Genomic DNA, 20,830 nt, shown 5'->3' with positions numbered 1-20,830 from the left:
TGTTTATAAGTAATAAATATCTTCTATGTATTATTCTAATCATTTTATATCAAATCTCAGGAGCAGGACTGCCACCAGGAATTGTGTGGCCCAGTATTGATAAAAATAGGCAGGGCCCCCCTGGGGTGGGGTATAGAGCAGGGAAGGCTGGCTGGAGTATGGGGGAGGCACAGGGCAGGGAAGGCTGAACTAGGTGGAGGGACACCGGGCTGGGACTATATACTTACCAGACTACCTGATTTCTTCAGCTGGTCTGGAGAGAGTGGGAGCCAGGGTGGCAGCGGTTTAGAACTGCAGATATGCACCAGCAGTCATCTAGTAAAAACACTGGCAGCATTCCAAATATGGCACCGGCTGCGAGCCAATCACAGCTCGTGGACCGGCAGCCAACCAGGAGCGGCTGCTCCTGATTGACTGCTGGTCAGTTAGCTGTGATTTGCTTGTGGACAGTGCCATATTTGAAGTTTCTGCGGCAGTGCTGTTTCTCCCTGGCTGCGGTGTGTATATCTTCAGTATTGCACCGCGGCCACCCAGGCCCCTAATCTCGCAGCCCGGCAGTCCTCCCTGATGGTGGCCCAGCTCAGGAGTATGACTGCTTGTCCCTGGTCACCACTAATTCCATCATAACTGTTAAATTACAACTGTTGAAATTAGTTACAACTCTTTCCTTTCATTACTAAAGGATGAAATAATGCCCCTACCACTCAGTGAAGGGAAGAATTGCAATTTAATTTTTTTATGCATTATTTAAACCAATATACAGTACCTGAGCTAGTGAATGGTAAGACGTCATAAAGAAGATATCACACATAGAAGTTTTTTACTTGTTTAAATAGCAAAAGTACATTTGCAAACATGCAGCTGATAGGCATTGCTGTTTGCTATTCTTTTACAGATCATTATCTTCTTTTTAATTTCTCCCTGGAGGTAAAACAATTATGACGGCCAATAATTTACAACTCTCAGCATGATGTGATGGCAAGTCAGTTTGTAGAAAACACATGTATTTTTTGGGGTGTGGCCTAATCACGGAAGGTGTTCACGCACCCCCTTAGTAAATAAATAAAAAGCAGTACTTGCAGTGCACTGAAAGGGTGAACCATGAGCTTCTCAGACAGGTGAAACTCCAGCTGGGCTATCTGTTTAATTATTCTTCCCCACATAGGCAGAGGAAACTGCTGCTACTGCTCATTGGCAGCACCCTACCTGGCTGCTGACAGGTAAGAGGTGGCATCGGTGGCAGTGGACTTTTGCCCTCATCACTCAATTTCATCAATCTTGGGATTGGGTAATTAGTAATCTGTCACCATCTTGTGGACCTAATGACAGGGAAGGGGGTGTTGATATCACACTGCACAAAGCAAACACAAAAAAATACATTTATGGATGTGAGACACAGGTACAGTCAGTCTGCTACATATACACAGACTCTTGGTGAAAAAAGAGCTCATAGGGGATTTCCAAAGCCTCTCTGCTCACTACATTACATGTCATGTGACTTATTGCAGTGGAAGTTCATTTGTATTTATCAACCATTAATAGCAGTCTGAAAACAGACATCATGGGACATCATGAGAAAACATGTTATTATATTGATGCTGGTTACAACCTGTCACTGTGATTTATGTTTAAAATGTTTCATGGTATTGATGCTTTGTATATATTGAAATATTGCAGCAATACAGTGTGTTAACAATTTTCTTTTTTTGACTTTAGAATAGCCATAATTCAGCAAAGGGTTTAGTTCCACTGGGCAGCTATTGTCCCAGAAATAAATATTTATTCCTTAAACTTTTTGAGAGAGTTAGGAAATATATAATTATCTAATAATTAATATTGTACTATATAAAAATAAACAAAACCCTCTCCCTGAAAAATAAAAGAAATAAAATAGTATAACTAGTGCAGGTGTTACCAAACAGTGCAGAATATCATCAGGGAATTATGGCAGTTTAGGGGGTGAGTACAACATTAGAAATGCTATTTTAGTTGACACTGTGCACAGAGACACTTCTGATCATAATCAAATAATATAATTATGTATTTTAATTTAATAAGCTAAGCTGAACATTTATGGAGAATTTAATTAACACAGCTTAATATAACATTTTATTTGAAAATGGTTCACCATTAATGTAAAGAAATATAAAATAATAAAGAAATAATAGAATGTCACTGCATGAAATATTAAAACATGTAATATGTGACATTTAGGAGGCAAAATCCTTTTTAGCAATTTATTTAAAGTATATGGGTAAATAATTAGAACTATGAGGCATATGTATCAATGTGTTTTTTGCAATAAAAAGCATTTTTTAGTGTTTTTATGGCATTTACATTTTTTATTCATATGTATTTCAAGTCAATTTTGACCATCTCACAACTCACAATATTATTCACCAATATTGGCCAAAAGATGGCTTGCTAAACAAAGCAACTGAGCAGCAGCACAAACACACAGCAGTTTAGAAGAATATAACATATCTATGAAACATTTCAGGCATAGCAGTGGGAGATCAGATGCCAGTTTGATAAACTATACAACCCATAGAAACCAATAATGTTTTCATTAATCAAGAACTAGATCAGAGGCCTGAGGGCAGTACAGGGAAATGGAGGTGGAGTATGTATGACTATGTAGTGGACGAGAGGTAAATGATTGATTGATTGATTGATTACATTTAATTTGAGTTGTGGCCTTGTTTTGCAGCAACTGAGAAAGTCATAAAATTACACAATTTATCTTGTTCATGTTCATATTACTGAATAATGCTACGTAATACTATAATCTTTTTATATTTTTTTTTGTGAGGCACCACATTATTTATTGTAAAATGTGTTGCAAATTAGTAATGCATTAGTGCAATAACCAATAAAAATGTTTGTCTATGCAAAATAGTCTCCAATGCCCCCCAAAATACAGGCCATAATGAATACAGAAGTGGTACAATATGAAATTGTCCTTGGGTCCCCCCACACACCCTTATTTTGCATATTTAAATGGAAATTCACAGTTTAACAAACCAAGCAGTTCAGCAACAGGGACTGCCACATTTGTGGCTAAAGTGCTTGGTTTATTTGAGTTCCCACAAAATAAGTTACTAATGGGCTTAAGGCTGCAAACAGTGTTTGTAATCATTTCTACACTGGGATGATGTCATTATCATCCTCCTCACCTTCATCAGTGTTAACATCATCATCACACAATATTAACTCATCACCACTGGAATTCACCTTTGCAGAAGTCTCTGTACTTTGTTAAATTTGGCGTCAAAGGTTTTTCTCATATAATTTGTAGTTCATTTTTATGAACATGAGTTTTTCCACATTTTAAGGAAGTAGCCTCCTAATGACTTAGAAGATTCCTGGCTAAACATTCTTTCTCAGTACACACTGGGATGCTTAAGCACACCAAAGCTAGTTTGTACAAGGGGCTCCAAATTGCCTTTTTTCCTTCCAGTAATCAAAAGAACTGTGTGACATGATAATTTGTATATTGTCATTAAAATAATCCTCCTCAATCCTATTGATGCTTAGTGTGTCAGATTGAATCATGGTAGAAGTGTCAGCCAGTACACAGATGCTCCGCAAGCATGAGTGACAGGACGTGCCATATGTAGGTTGTGACAGGGGGTGGTCGATGTTAATGGGGTTGTGGTGGTGCGAACGCAGGCGTGTCTGTGCATTGGAATGCCATTTCAGGGGTGTGTATAATTAAGATGCATCATCAGCATACACGACACATGGCTGAATTATACACTGCAGCACTCGCAGTGCTTGTGGTAGGGTATGGTCAACCACAAGTGGTATGCATGGGTCCGATGTCAGCCGATGTTACCGATTGTTTAATGCACTTCCCGGAGATGATGTATGTTACTAAGGGAAAGTGAGCATCTTGTGTCAGGCTGGTGGGCATCTAATTTCTTACCGTGATCGCACGGCAAAACATAGTGGGTGTGCTAATGTCTTGCTATTGATCGCGGGATATGCATACTTTGACTGCGGATGGCTGCGTGTGAATGCAGCCTTGCGACCATGTCTGAATCAGGCCCAGAGTCACAAGCAGTCACTTTACAACAGGGCTAGTACCTCATCATTCTATTCTTTGAGAAATTGTAAATTAAACCCCAGTGGCCAGTTCTGAAAAAATAAATATATAAGAATTTGAATACTTGATCATCTTTTGTTGAACACTGAAATACACTGTTTTTTTATTAGGTAATTTTATTAGGTCATTGAAAATAACTGTATTAAAGAAAAATATCCACAGTAAAAATGCAATGTACAAGGAGATCAACTGATAACTAATAACTGACTTTCTTTAGTATAGATTCTATAAGTTAAAACCACTTTACTTTTTCTCTTTTCCCATAAGATAACATTGGTGTGCAGGAAGCCAGCAACCGCAATCCTAATTTTGTTGTTACAATTTATATCTAGAATCTGACATGAGTTGCACAAATTTCAGCATTATATTCCCATGAGCCCAGGAATATGGACTTTGATGAAGTCCAAGCTAGCAACTTGTGTTAAACCTGCAAACAGAAGTGCTAACTCTGTGTTATGAAGTTACAGTACTTATCCTCTCTCTAAAGGATTCAAAAGATTACTGCTATATTGTATCTTTATTGTTATGCTCCACAAGATAGAAGCGTAAACAAAAATACTTGTGCCTTCTGCTTGATAAGTTGTCTTTTAGCAATCCATAATGTAATTTTGGGTACTGTAATAGGCAAATGCCATCGATCTAACAAGCACTGAAAGTTACTTATTGCACCAATAACAAACAGAAGTCCATAGAGCAATGGAGTACTGTTGTGCCATACCTGTCAATATTTTACAAAAACTTACAGGATATCCTGGAGGGCAAGGTGGGAGTTGAAGGGGAGGGGGGCACGAGGTGTTTCATAGAGTTATTACCTCCCCACCCCTGTGATAATTTGCGGCATCAAGCAGTGTGTTTGTAGCCATGATGACGCAGTTCACTGCAATTGTAACCTCTTGCGAACAAGACCATCTCGCCTTATATTTTGTTATGTAAATACTATATGTGTCTATGTTAATTTGTATCTTTTCTGAATTTGTCTATACTGTTTACTGTATATCCATGTAATTCTGTATGCTATTTAACTATGTATGGCACTATATATAAAGGATAATATTAATCAAGCCCACAGACTGCTGGCATCACTGTCCTCTTCACTATCCATGAGTCTCCTGGATATTCCTATGCAGTGAGCATATCTAGCTGTAAATTAATAGGAGCTATTCTTTGGTGTGTGATGGGAATGGTATGTAATCTGTTTTTTGGTACTACAGGTTGAGTTTCCCATATCCAAATATTCCGAAATACTGATTTTTTTTCAAATGACTGAGATAGTGAAACCTTTGCTTTTTCATGGTTCAATGCACGCAAACGATTAAAAATATAGTATAAAATAACCTTTAGGCTGTGTGCATAAGGTGTATATGAAACATAAATTAATTTCATATATGTACACAAACTTTGTTTGAGCCACAAAATTATAAAAAATATTGTATACAATTACCTGCAGGCTATGTGTATAAGGTGTATATGAAACATAAATGCATTCTGTGTATAGATTTGGGTCCCATTCCCAAGATATTTCATTATGGAATGCAATTATTCCAAATTACGGAATATTCCATTATCCAAAATACCCCTGTCCCAAGCATTTTGGATATGGGAGACTCAACCTGTAACACAAAGGGTTCTGAGTAGGCTGACATTATAAATGCACATTTACAGATTAAGTTTATTTCACAAAATAATGCTAGGCAGTGCTGGTTTGAAGAGAAGGCTAAATTGGCTGCAGCCTAGGGTACCCCACCATTAAGGGACCCTCTCCATTACTAAGCAGGAGCACACTCAGGGAACCCACCCCCTTGGCCAGTCGGAAACTGTCCATTGGTGTCCACTGCCTACCGCTGCATCTTATTGGCAAGAAGTAAGCAAAGCATAGGATTGTGGTCACCTTGTGCAGTGAGGAGCTCCTCTGTGCTAAATTTCCCATGTACAGTATGCTGCGTGGTTGCCTGACTGATGTATGAAGAAGTGAAAATGTTTACCGTCTGTCTACGGTGCTATGCTATGATTCTCTAACTTGTTTAGATTTCAACATCTGAAAGACTTAAGATAGAAATATAACCAGAAAATTACCTTAAACTTGAAAGAAAGACAGGAACATGTGTCAGGTTTAAGTAATAACACATGATGAAGCATAATGTCACCCTCTAACAGAATGTCCTAGTATTAATTGAAAGCTACAAGTTGAACTAAAACTTTAGTTTATAGCAGACAGATGTTTAGAGTTCTCCAGTACAATTTCAATTATTCTTGGTAAAATAAAGCCACTCAAAAACATTATCATCATTGTAATCACTATTTTACATGACCTTTTTGTAATGATCTATTGTGGATACAAATCCAGTATTTAAAAATAATTCACATCCATTCACAGTTTTGTCCTCTCTATACATTTCTCTTTGGCCTAGGCATAAGTGAGAGACAGGATAACCACTCATTTTCAACAAATCCAGTCAAGATGTGAAAATCTGATGAATAGTGTTTATTGTAATAATGGAAGAATATGGTAAAACTGAAACAAAAACATAACAGAATACAATTACAATATGCACTAATGATAGCACACAAACATAACTAAATTCTGAACTGTAGCAAACCTACCATTGATGCCATGCTGAAGAGAGTAATATATTGCACCATGAGAGATCTAAAATAGAGCCTTGTACTATGACCTACATTACCCAGGGTGCACTTGGGAAGCATACTATGGAGGCCTGAGATGTTCAGAGTGTACTTGGGAAGCTTACTATGGAGGACTGGAGGCTTACCATGGAGGCCTGAGATGTTCAGTTAAGATAATAGTAGGCTGACCCGTAGGTGCAGCTTACTCAGAACAAATGCAACTTAAAACAATAAAGCTGAAGGCATGACAATAACAAATTAAACAAGATAACAGTACAAAGGTAAATGGCAATAATAAATCTATTAAAACCCCAAAATTATATCAAAATCATATAGGAGTCTTGTTCCTACAAGAGAAGCCTGTTAAAAGACAGGTTTTGTTTAAACAAGGCCAATATTGTAATTTTAAACAGGATATACAGTAGGAAAGAAAAAGTTTACAATATATATAGAATGCTTATGCAACAGCTTATTGTTATTACCCTCATGCACAAGATAAATTATCAGAACTGGTCTTGAATAGGCAAACCCTGTTCCCATAGAATACTATGTGTTCTCCAGGTTCTGACTACTCTGGTGGTAGAGGAATATACACTATCATCCAGTCATTCTTTGATACTAGGATACCAGGTGATTTGGGACAAGAATGTATTTCCTGATGCATTGGAATGGATATGATTCTAAGGACAATTCAAGTCCTGGACAAAGGGTCTTATATAAACATAAGCATCCTGCATGGTGTTGCACTTTAAAGGAACAAGACTGGAGGGCTAAGTGCCACATCATGAGAGGGTCATTAAAGTCTCTCATATAGTGCAGCCTTCTCAAGATAGCTTGATCTGTGACTATCACAAAATAAACTCCCACCATATAATAATGGAGTGTATCAACATCCCACTCTACAGAGAGACACCTTCTCAAATGTAAAGAAATTGTTGTATGAGTATAGAGCTTGGGGTTGAGACACAAACCTTTGTAAACTCTAACTTAAGACATTTATAATCCCCTATAAATTCATCAGAATCATCTATCTGTAACACAAACTGTTGCGTGAATCAGGAGCTGGTAAGACAGGACCCTCAAAAGAATGCACTTGACAGCGGGAAAAAAAGTGTGACACTCAGGGGATCACACAAACTTTCAGTATTTGGGGCCTAATATTTTAGCAAATTTTTCAAACACATTGAGATATTGATATATTTTATATATATTTTACTTCCCTGTTTAGGTAAAAATGATAAAATATTATTGTCAGGCACAAAGATATGAGCACATGAGCAATTGTACAACCACTCTTTTTTCTGTTGTAAATATAATAATTTCTCCCCAGCTTATCCAGCTATAATATTTAAAAATGCCCTTTTGAGCACTGGGGCCAAATGTAAAAGGGTGTGAGTTTTTTGTTATATGCGGGACAAACTCTGACCTTTTTGGACATTTTGAAGGTGTTATTTTGTCCCAAAACTCGCAAATGTAGTAGAGTGCGAGTTTCTGTGTTCCATTTTGACTCGCACATGATTTAAAACTGCGGGTAAACTCACACCTTGTTATGCAACTGTCATTACAAGGTACGAGTTACACAGAGGCATGTTGTTAAAAAAAAACCTATTAAAATGATAAAATAAAAAAACTATATGCCCCCCCCTAAAAGCTCAACTGCTTTTATGATCCGGCCCTGGTTGTGAAAATACAGGGGGAAAAAGACATTTGGGTCACCTGTATTTTCATCAACCAGCACCAGGCTCAGTGAGCCAGTCCTGGCTGTGGAAATATGGGGGCAAAATGAGTAGGCGTCCCCCATATTATACACAACCAGCACCAGACTTTTTCCTCCTTTTGGACAATTCTAGGAGAAGAGCTAAAATCTCCTCAAAAATATTTTGCACCACCACATCAAAATCTCTTCAAAAATATTTTGCACCACCACATCATCATTAATACTATTCAAGTTATCATCTTTAGGAGAATAATGGAAATTTACAATGCAAATTCACTTTTCAAATCCAATTTATCATTTATCATTATCAGCATTACATTTAGCTCTACAACCCACTCTCCCACTAGAATTTATAGAGAGAGTCAGTCCTTATGATCCGCTATCTTTTGTTTCCAGCTTCTAGGGTTTTCTAAGGAACATGGGGATATTTCTCCAAGGGCGTAAGCTTCATTGGGGAGCACCATTATTTTATCTTCCCCACAAATATCAAGAAAACCCAGCCAAACTCCTAACCTCAAAGTTGCTAAATAAGCAGTAGGATAAGTTCTAAAGTCCCCAGGAATAAAGTTAATTTGTATAAGGTGGTAATAGGAAAGTTTATTTGGCAGAAGTAGATTTGAAAAAACTAGAGTACTGTCAGTGCCCATTATACAGTTAACCACTTAATTACCAATTTGAACATATATCTGTATGACTGACTAGCCTGGGACTATAGCCATAAACATCTTAGTAAAAGAACAATCAATATGTGCAAAGGTGCTACCTACAGTATATGTCCACATTTTTCATGATACACCCTTGGCCCTGGCACAGAACATACTGTAAGTCAGTTCCTCATGGGGGTAATGTGAATGAAAACCAAATACATTTTGGGCAGATGTTTTTTTTAAAACATATTAATTGACCCTAAACCAGATAAAGGACTCTGGGCATACTGTACATTGCAGTTTAGACTTTACTTATAATATTGATTGTTATATTGTGCTTCAAGTATTTCTGTAGAATGTTTTTTCTGAATTTTTTTTATAAGGCCTACCTAAACTAATTATGCAACAGAAATAAAAAAGACTGAATACAACAACAGATTTGTTGTTAGTGAAAACAAAATAATATTACTAGGACAAGGAGTATTTTTGACTTGAACCCTGATTGGTATATTAAACATTGGTGTATTATCTAAGTATTTTTCAAGAGTATAATTTTAAGTATATACACAGTAATGGAAGTTTAGTTACTACTGTAACAACACACTTGAGTGTATTTTTTTTTATTTTTTATTGGCAGAATACGTTTGCAGAAACAGCACTTGCACTTGAATTTTTTTGGATTTTGCCCTTTAAATTATTGGCACTTTAAATTGTAAGCTGAGAATAACATAATTATTCTTTTTCACACAACTCACACCCTATTACATAAACCACCAACTTTACATCATCTCCCATCTATAAAATAGGTATATTAAAAATGTTATAAAACAGCTTAAACAGTTGGTAAGACAAAGGAGCAATTCTTTTATTCTTTGCTCGTGTAGAGCCACTTAAGGCATTTTTAAAATTGGGACAAATTAATTATTTCCAATAGCAATCATTGAATAAAGTAGCAGCTCACCTACCCTCTACCCTGGAACTCCAGGGACTAACATATTGTAAGAGGTCACAACTCCACTCTCACACTGCTTTTCAGTAACTTGCATATAAGATGATACTTTAACAATCAAGTACTCAGGATTATGTTGACCAAACTAATTTTCTTCCAATAAATAAAATGAGATTTTTTTAGTGCACTCAACTGATGTATACTTAAATAATTGGCAAAGAAGCATATTCCTATAAGGTACTAGCCAAGGGGAGATTAACTGGTGTAAAAATAAAAAAGGTGGATTGTCACAATTAATTAATTATGAAGCTTGGGTTTCTAGTTTTGGACACAATTAGAATTTAAAAGAATGTGAGCATTATTATTTTCTTTAAGTGTAGTCTAAGTTGCTGTGACACAGATATGAAAATTTAGTGCTTACCAGCTGTAAATATGTTGCATGTTGTCAAGTTATGTTATAGATTGATCACAAGATAATAAACCACATGTAACCCTTGTGTGTATTAAGTGTATTAGTTTAATGTCCAGCATGGTGACCTGAAAATTACGTTTTTGGTGTATTTTACTTGACCACTTTTCAAATTTATGGTCTCTCCCCTAACCTGCTAGGAGACAGAGGGTCAGACAGATGTAGAGAGATACTCAGAGCAGGGAACAGATATTGGTTTATGGAAGGTCATAAAGTGTTGTATGATGACTCTTGTTACCAATATGATAATGTCAACATTAAATGTTACTCTACTGTACTCCCCAAATTCCTGAAGATCTGTGAAACATCACAGACCCTGAACTTATACCAAAAATACTCCTCCATACTGTACATGGGTGACAGCATGTTCTGAACAAAGCATCGTAGCTGTTTGCTTTAGCACAGGAAGCCAATGAAAGAAGCAGGCTGTGTGACAACCCAGACAGGAATTAATACCATACTCCACTATGAAACTGTATTCAATTCTTGGAAAACCAATATGACATTGGAAATTGCTCCATTTTCATACATCCCACCCCCCAAAAAACCAGAGTCATATAAGTGAGACTGTTCATTTTAACTATTTTTGTATTTAAGAAAATGAATTGCTTCTGACTATCTTTGTATGTCCTTCTTATTAATTGTTCTTGCATATAGTTTACGCATTCTGAATATCTTTGTCATATTAAACTTCATTAAATAAGATTGATCTAGGTCACAGGTTTTCAAACTCGGTCCTCAGGACCCCAAACAGTGCATGTTCTGCAGGTGTCCTCACAGAATCACAAGTGAAATAATTAGCTCCACCTGTGGATGTTTTAAAATGTGTCAGTGAGTAATGAGTACACCTGTGCACCTGATGGGTAACCTGGAAAATGTGACCTGTGTGGGGTCCTGAGGACCGAGTTTGAGAACCTCTGATCTAGATGATTCTTATCAAATTCATTTTGCTTGTGTATTTGATTTACCCATGCTGCATATCGGTATACTGTAGGTTATTATTTGGGTATTAATAACTGGGATGTAATGATTGTTGCAGAGAGAACTTAAGGCTTCCTATTTGGAGTGTGTTGCTCCTGGAAAACTCTTAAGTGGTAGCAGTTATACATAGTTTGGAAACTAAATAGTCAGTAGGAGAGATACTAGGGAGTGTAATCATTTCTGTAATCAGAGCAAGTGGTTGTTTACTATTAACTCTATTTTAGAATCATGTCACGCAGGCTCAAGTGAGTGCAGATCTTGACAAAGAACCTGAATTAAAAATGGATACAAATTCTATTGCAAATGTGTGAATATATGCAAATGTTGCAACCATCTGGATTGGTATTGAGATGCCCAATTGTAGCTGCAAAAATCCAACCAATTGCATACAAGACACAATTGGCTATTGGAACTGAGACGCCGTAGCCTTTGCAACTGCATACAGGATCAGAGTCACAGGAGACATGCCCTGAAAGCATGCCAGCATTTGATTCACCACCACCCTGCTTCCGCCTACATATGGTTCCTATCTGTAAATCACTTTGCAGATAATCCATGCACAGTAGATAAAACAGCAGCCATTTAGGAAAACATCAGTATTGTGTCCACTTCTGAATTAGCTCCAAAGTTGCGGGCAGTGGTTAGAGATTGGAGTATCTTAGAACTGGGTCCATGACACGTGATAAAATGGGTTGGGTATGGGAATTCAGCATTCATGATGCCAACACTCAGGATCCCAGTGGTCAGAATCCTGATGTCTGCAACCTGCAGGTAAGTATCTTAACCCTACCCCTAAACCTAACCCTCCCCCCCTACAGCCTAAACCTAACCCTCCCTCATGCATCCTAACCCTAACCACCCTAGTGCCTAATCCTGTCCCCTAACTCTCCCCCTAACCCCAATACTTACTGCTGGTGCCAGGATTCTGATTGATGTCGGGATTCCGATGCCGGCATTCTGAGTGTCATCATCCTGACAGCTGGGATATAAACACATCCTGATAAAACATAGAGAAATACTTGTTTAGCAAACAAACATCTAGTTCTTCTAAAACAAACAAACAGATGTATAGGAAATGAGTTTATAACACTGCAAGCAGAAGTATCACGAATATGATCATCCTTTTAAACCTACAATTTACCGTAGGTTAAAGTGACTTTTAAGAAAACTGCTTAACAACACAACAGATTGCTAGTAGTTGTTAAAAGTTTCTCTGCTAGTGAGAAATGAGCACTATTTTACTCCACATTTAAAATTTTTCAGTCGTAGACATTAGCCACAATATATTTCTCAATTCTCACTTCTTAGATCTGCAGTGACAAGACATGCACTGCACTGCAAAAAAAGCTGCAAATAACTATATATGTATCACCAATAGAGTGTAACAGAATAACAAGTTCTTTGCAAAAGAATAATGTTTTGCACAATAGACATTCTTTACACACTGATGGACTTTGCATGATACTTACATGATTGACAATTGGCCCAACTCAAAGAAATCTAAACATGGATATTAGGATTCAGAAAACTAGTTGTAGATACTATGTAATTCAGGAATGTGCACTCCATATAATTTTTGAGGTGTTGCAGGGATCTCAGGCCAAGCTGGAATTATATTTTTTGATTAAGGACAGCAAAAAGGGCCTTTAGCAAGATAAAGTAGTTTAATATACTTTATCAGCATGCTATAAATGTTTAATACTGTTACCCATTGAAAACCACAAGAAATTACAAGTACTGTATCTCATGTGTTTGTATGTATTTTTATATAATTATATATTAAAAAAACCCTCTGAGACTACTACTAAAAGCTACATAATAAATTATATTATATTTTTTTCTCCTATTAGAAATGTGGGGAGATTTCTAAACTTTTAGTTTAGAACATATTTGAACCAACTTTAATCCTCAGGCATGCTCCTAAGACGCCTGAAGGCACAGTAGTTATTATTGTTGTCTTACAGGGTTTGGGACATGGATTCCTTTCCAACAAGGGTCATTTTGTATGTTCTCACTGTTTGTGTGATTTTCCCTTGCATGCTCCGGTTTCCTCCAACAACCCAAAGCTACTGTAGCTTAATTGGCTTCTGACAAAATGGACCCTAGTGGGTGTGTGCTTGTGTGTTAGGGAATTTAGACTATGGGCCATATTCAATTAGCGGCAAAAAAGCCGTTTTCGTTGAAAAAGTTTCGCCGATGACGTCATTTCGCCAGCAGAAACTTATCCCCGTATTCAATTGTTGCAACTTTTCGCTGGTGCGAAAACGCAATACAATGCGCCCGGTGGAAAAGTTTTGCCTATGAATAGCTGTCGGAAAAAAGTGCAGAATTGCGGTTTTGGGGTGCAAAGTTGGGGAAAGCACCCTGCACCCTTAGGACGGGTTCCCAAAGGTAAACTGCATCAAAAAATTATTTAAAAAAATAAAGAACACCCAAAAAATGACTTTGAAAAAGGGGGCGAAAAAGTACAAAGTTGGGGTAAAAACTAGCGAAATAGACTTTGAGGGAGGTGTCTACAAGTATGGGGTAGGTGTTTTTTTATTGCAGGTGCTTGCTGAGGGTGCGATTTTTCACACTTTTTAAGACCTCACTTTTGCAATTTTTAACCATGCTTGCACCCATTTTCATGTACTCCAAATTTACTGGGACTAGTTATTACCACCAAAAAAACTGCTAAATACTTTTCTTCACCACTTATTTAAGTACACCAAATAGCTTCAGTAGGGCTATTCGGGGGCATCTACCATGATCCCCAATGTTAGTGCATCTTTTGGGGGGTGTCAGGCTGATTTCCCCAAATCTGACAGCACTTTTCGCCTGTTTGAGTTTCGCCGGCATGCATTTTCATGTCCTTTGGAATTTAATACATGGATAAGCGTGGACACGTACGATACTTTTTTGCATGGAAAACCAGCGATGATATCGAAAAGTCCGGCATGCAAAAAGTACAGGACTTTTTGCGTCTAATTGAATATGCCCCTATAAGTTCCGATGGGCCAGGGAGTAATGTGAATGATTATATTTTCTCTTTACAAGGCTGTGCACTATGATTTGTGTTATATAAGTGAAATATATGTAAAAAAAAGTAGTTCCTAAAATATTTATCCACTCACTTGAAGCTGCACCATATTAACCACTGTATTTAGGATATATTTTTCAAACAATTATTATTATATACTATTATTTGGACCCAGAATATGCTGCCAGTTCCTCTGCTTCCCACCCTTCACTCTGTGGCCCCTACCCCTCTTTCTGTTCTGACCACCTAGCCCTCTCTCCCTGTCAATCCGTCCTGCCCGCCCCTTGCTCCAAACTCACCTTATATCAGGCAGCCAGTCCTTTTCTACTAGACCTGTCCCATCTCCCTCACATTGAGGCTCATTTATCATTGTATTTTTGTGGCTTAATCCCCCAAAACACCTGTTTTTTGTGGTCAGCCGCAAACTGTAAGTTTCTCCAAGATGTATAAAGGAGGGACCGCAGCAGGTCTCCAATACCTGCTGCGATCCCTCCATTCCTGCTGGCAGCAGCTTCCCCCATATGTTTCTATAGGGGATGTGATGATGTCAGATTTACCACCTTCTGGAATGCCATGTATTCCGGAGATTGGCTTCCGCAGCTGACACCATCTGAAGATGGCGTTAGCCTCTGTAGCCTATGGGCTACACATCACATAATTAGCTGGCAGAGGGTTCCCCAGTTACCTCCCCAGCAATGGTGGCTGCGCATGTGCATTCAGTGGGACTGCACAGATGCAGCAGCCCCAGCAGCACTCCAGGCACATCGCAGAGACAGGCTCTTTTTGAAGCCCCTGTCCCTGCATGTGCCAGATGATACATCCTGTCGCTATGATTGCATTTTGCAATGCGATCATGGGTGGTAATGTCATTTGCAATGCAATCATTAATAAATGGGCCCCATTGGAGTTATTGGGCGCTCACCGACTTCCACGTCATGCACATATCGGGGACATAGGGAGTTATTTTCTGAAATTTATTATCATTGGAATGTAAGGCAACACAGTGTTCCAGGGTAAAGAGTAAATATAAAACAGGGACATATAAGGTAGACCAAATAAATGAAAATGTAAAAACGAAGAATCATGGGTTTCTGCTCATGAGAGTTTACATTCTAATTGGAAATCATACACACAAAACAAGAGAAGCGAGAGTATAGATTAGAATAGTTGTGAGGATACCTTACTGTTGGTAGTAGAAGTGGAAATTCACTAGTAAAGAGGTTTTCAGAGCATTTATAGATTGAAAGCTGGGAGGGTCTACTCAGCCATGATAGTGAATTGCTTAAATTGGTAGTGGAATGTAAGAAGTCCTGTAGGTTGACATGAGAATGTGTTACCAGAGACAAGGGTTTGAGATGTACCGGTATGAAGAGGTGTGGTGTTCAGGACTTAGTAGGTAAGACTAAACTATTGGAAATGGATTCTGGAAGACAGAGAGAGTCAGTGTAGATATTTGCAGAGAATGTGGCAAGTGTGGAGCATTTAGAGAGGGAGGCCAATATTGCAGCATTTAATATAGATTAAAGCAAGGATTGATGAGTGAGGGGAATTCCAGATACTGTAGGTAGAGCTTGCAGTAATGAAGTCAGAAGAGAATGTAAGAATAGATAACAGTTATTGTTGCATCTTGGGTAAAAAAAGGATGTATTCTGGCAATACTTTTGCACACTGAGTAAATACTGTATAATGTAGAGTATAAAGATCTGGTTGATTGGTATATGGTCTATGTGAATAATTTGGCTACATGAACATATATCACAGCACAATAAAGCTGTTGTTATTGTCTAACCTATTATGTATAATCTTATTAAATGCAATTCAATGGGATTAGTGTTAAATACTTATTTTGTAGAAGGTGCCACACAATGTACAATACATAGCCAATAAATTCCACAAGATTATACCAAGTCATGGAAAAAATTGCAATATTTCTAGCGCTGAAAAGGGATATAAATATTTACATTTGTAAAAAGGCTCAACCGCTCTTGCATTAGATGCTGCATTTGCAAATTGTATATCTAAATGACATGGTCCTTTGAACTGTGAAGAGAGTGCTAGGTACAGTAAATAGTAGATAAATATAAGCAAGTTTATAGCAGCTATTTCTGGTTGATCCCTTCTATCATGATCAGGCAACCACAATAGCAAAGAAATTTCTATTCCCCAATATATATCCAGTGCAGATCATACTGCAGAACAAAATTATAACCAAATAATGCCATTAATTTCATTACATGCTAGTTTTCTACAGAATGGAAAAATCTTTCTGCATTGTATCTTAACACATTTGTTTTCTGAAATCCCCAGAAAATAAGAAGTCAAAATTTAAATATATTTTCTTCAGAGAATCTTTAATCTCATTAAAAAAAAAAATTATCTAATTTTTACACTAAAATGGATAAAATGATATAATTTTACATTATGACTATTACATGCTAGCAACCTGAAAACTATACCATTATTAATGTTTTTTAACCAAGCACCAATAACTAAATATTGTTTACATATCCATAGTTACAGTGTTAAAAATGCATTTTAAGGGATGTGGTGACTTTGGGGCGTATTCATCATCTGGGCTCCAATGATTAAGTATCCAACTCGCCGCTGGGGGATACTTATCACTGGAGCAATTCAACATTGCTCTGGTGTGGGGACAGCTGCTCTAAAAAGCAGCTGTCCTCACGATTAGTAGCACTGATTTTTCAGGAGCAGCATTACCTACCTTCCATGTTGCCATCCTCTGTGCATCTGTGAACAGAGGTCACACATGCGCAAAGTCACTGGGGAGGCAGTGAGGAAGCAGTGGAGGGATCCAATCAAATCCCTCTTCACAACCCCAGACCTCCTTTCCATAGAAAGGACCAGGGCTCATAGAACTAGTGCCATCTGAAGATGGCATTTGTTCTTGCAATCAGACTCCGAGAACTATACATTTTCACAGTAATCTGAATATAAAGCGGTCCTATTGGATGCCAAATAATGAGTGGTCCGTTGCATAAAATATACAGAAACTAGCATTTCCACATGTGTAATGGGCCATTTAAGTGAAGATGAATAGGTCCCAAATACATTTGTGTATTGGTAGAAATACTATTGCCAATAATAGTACATGATGGTCTTGTTCAAAAGACTGATCAGTGTCAACAGTAGTAATCAATTCAATATAGTATCACTGCAAAATACAATATATATATATATATATATATATATATATATATATATATATATGTATAAATGCCAGTACAACTAGTATTATTTATTTATTTGTTACCAGTTGTTTATATAGCACACACATATTCCGAAGCTCTTTACAGAGAATATTTGGCCATTCACAACCATTAAATGCACAATAAGGTGCAAAAATAAAATGAAGAACTTGCGACTTTGCAAGCTAAAGTTTTTGGAACCCTGGTGGCTTATTCTGAGTTGGGAGCAAAGTTAAAAAAAACAAATTACTTTGTATCTGGAAGAAAAATGTTACATTACATTTTGTGTAAATGCAGGTTACATACTGGCTGCTGTTGCATGTAACCCACAAATGCTGGACAGCTTTATTCTTACACTGCAATTTAGATGTCAGTTTGGACACTCTCCTCTCACATCTAAATCTCTCTTCACATTTTAAATCTGTCCCACCTGCAATGCAACATGGTTTTACCAAGGTCCAAAGTTACTTGCTTCTTTTTTTCTTTACTCCTAAATCAGAATCAGCCCCTGGAAATGAACATAGCATTATAGAAAAAGGATGCCTAGCTGGCATGGTGGACTTAGTTTTGCAAAATTGCTGGAGAGAAAAGAGGGTTGAAATACCCAGCTTGTTTGCTTATGCAGTAGCACTAGGTGAGTGAGCAGCAAACCTACAGTACAGTATATATTTAACATTTTTGAAGTTTTGAAAACCATGTCTAAGCAAGCAAGATAGCTTATAACTTTCTTCATGTCTAAATATTTTTTTTTTATAATTTTTATATTTCTTTTATGTCATTTTTTTAATTAGTTGAATTATCTGACTGAAATTATAATGGTAATGGCTGAATTTACTCAATCAATACTATACTGATAATTATTTTTGTAATAACATCAACCACTATTTTTTTTTTTGTGGCCAAGCCAATTTCATCCTATATTTTATTGTAGTATACTCTCTAAATGAAAGAAATATTTACGTGGTTGCAAATAATTATGTGAGGATGCAGAATTTCTGCAATAGCAAGTACATGTATAATATACAAGATTCCACTGTTAAACCACAATTTTTTTCTCTGTTACAAGCTTCAGCAATTTTCTAATTTTGCTCAATGCACTGTTTATTGTTACTTATTATAAATTAGGCAAAGCACAAAAGTGTTTTTATCTATTTTGTTAATCAATCGCGTCACATGTCTAACCATATGAACTTATTTGTTAATGCTCTGAATTATTATTTGTGTAATATAATTAGAGTATGTGTGAAATAATACTTGTTTTTATTGTTTTACATTGTTATATTACACAAATTTTCTGCATTTTGCATTACTGTTTTTTTTTCAACTTTTATATATTAGTAGTCTATAATCAATATCATCAGACACCAACTCACATGAATTGCTACATATCCTATTCATGAAAATTAATTTGCTGCATCTTAGTTCTTTCCATTTTTCACATGCATCACAAACAGTACTAATGTTAATCATTTCAATTGTTACAAAAAAGGTTTGAGCCATTACATTTAAGTTAGCATTGCCCCAATTGCAAAGAGCAGCAGAATATGCTGGTGCTATATAAGCAAGTGTTAATAAATAAAAATTATTTGGGCTTTTCTATTTTTTAACTGTCACATTGTTCTCTGCTATTTCTGATATGCTCCATTTCATGTATCAAACTGTTGATAATGTTCAGGGTTTTTTAATTAAAAAGTCACACTTCTTTTTATCTTCCTTTTCCTGTGTTTATACTTAGTTTATTGTCTTATGTGTTCTCCCAACCACTTCCAAAAAGGACATTTGTTCATTACAATGGGGAGTTATATATACAATATTAAATGGCAGTGTGAAAAGTCTAGCAGATTCTGATGCTGAATGAAAATTAAGTTTTGCTTCACTTAGAACCACATGCTAATCACAGCCAATCCAAGGTTATACTTGGCCATATAAAATGGAAGTTTTGGCCTCTTGTCTTTCACAGTAATTTATAAACTATTTCATCTATGCTCGTCTACAAAATTAATTATCACTTAAATGTTTCAGTTCTAGAAATTAAAATGTTCAATTGAGTCTTGGTAATCTAATTCTTCCCTATGGTGTGTATTTCAAAGTCCACAGTCATATCTCACACACTATTAATCCCACAGCTAAAATCATTATGTGTAATGTTTTAACTTGCAATCCATTTTGAGTCATCACCCACATGAACATTACAACACTTTGGGCAAAACTTACTAATCAGCGGGTTCTAAACCCTGTAGGTTTGTTGGCGGTTTAATGGTGGGTTCTAAACCCTGGGGGGGGGGGGTTGGTGGCGGTTTTGCTGCAGTTTCTAAAGGACAGTCCTGTTCTATTCTATTATAAAATGTGTTTTGACTGTGTTTTTGCGGTGGTTTTGGCATTAGTAAATGTGCGGATGCAAAACCGCAGTCAAACCGCCACTAAACCACCAGGGTTTAGAACCCGCTGCTTAGTAAATTTTGCCCTTGGTGTCCTTTATTTTGTGCGCTTGACATTAAATTAATAGAAAAAGTTGTAAAGCCACTGAAAACTTTTTACAAATTTAATGATTTCATTGTAACCTGTGCAGAATAAAAAGGTTGTTATTTAATAGACTCTTTAGTTGTTCTGCATTAGAGTCAAACTTTATCCAAGAGTCTCAATCAATTGAAGATTTAAGAGACAAACTTATTCACCTTGACAGTACCTGTAGAATGAAATTCTAAAAATACACTTGTAATCTTTCTAGTAAAGAAGAAAATTAAATTTTGTTAAAATGTATTTATCATAACTATTTTATTTGGTCACTGGCATCATTTTTGATGATAAAATGTCAGTGTGAATTCATGGGGATTATTCTCATATTCCTTTAAGGAAATGAATATGCAAAAACATTTACATATTCTATATATTACAGGATGTTGTGATATTAATTAATATTATGAAGTTATACTGTACAGAACATTGAACAGTCCACCTTTTTTAGTTATTTTAAAAATGTTAAAAATATTTTTTAAATCAATTATTATTAAAATGTAATTTTATTTTTGTTACTTATATATAGAGATGAGAAGGTCCGGTTCTCTGATAACCGTACCCTCCCGAACTTTGAGATCCGGACCGAGATCTGAAC

The sequence above is a fragment of the Taudactylus pleione genome, unplaced genomic scaffold (assembly GCF_031769625.1).
Source record: "Taudactylus pleione unplaced genomic scaffold, aTauple2 ptg000121l, whole genome shotgun sequence".
In the NCBI taxonomy this organism is placed as follows: domain Eukaryota; kingdom Metazoa; phylum Chordata; class Amphibia; order Anura; family Myobatrachidae; genus Taudactylus; species Taudactylus pleione.
The sequence above is the reverse complement of the archived record's forward strand: the minus strand, read 5'-3'. Positions refer to the sequence as shown.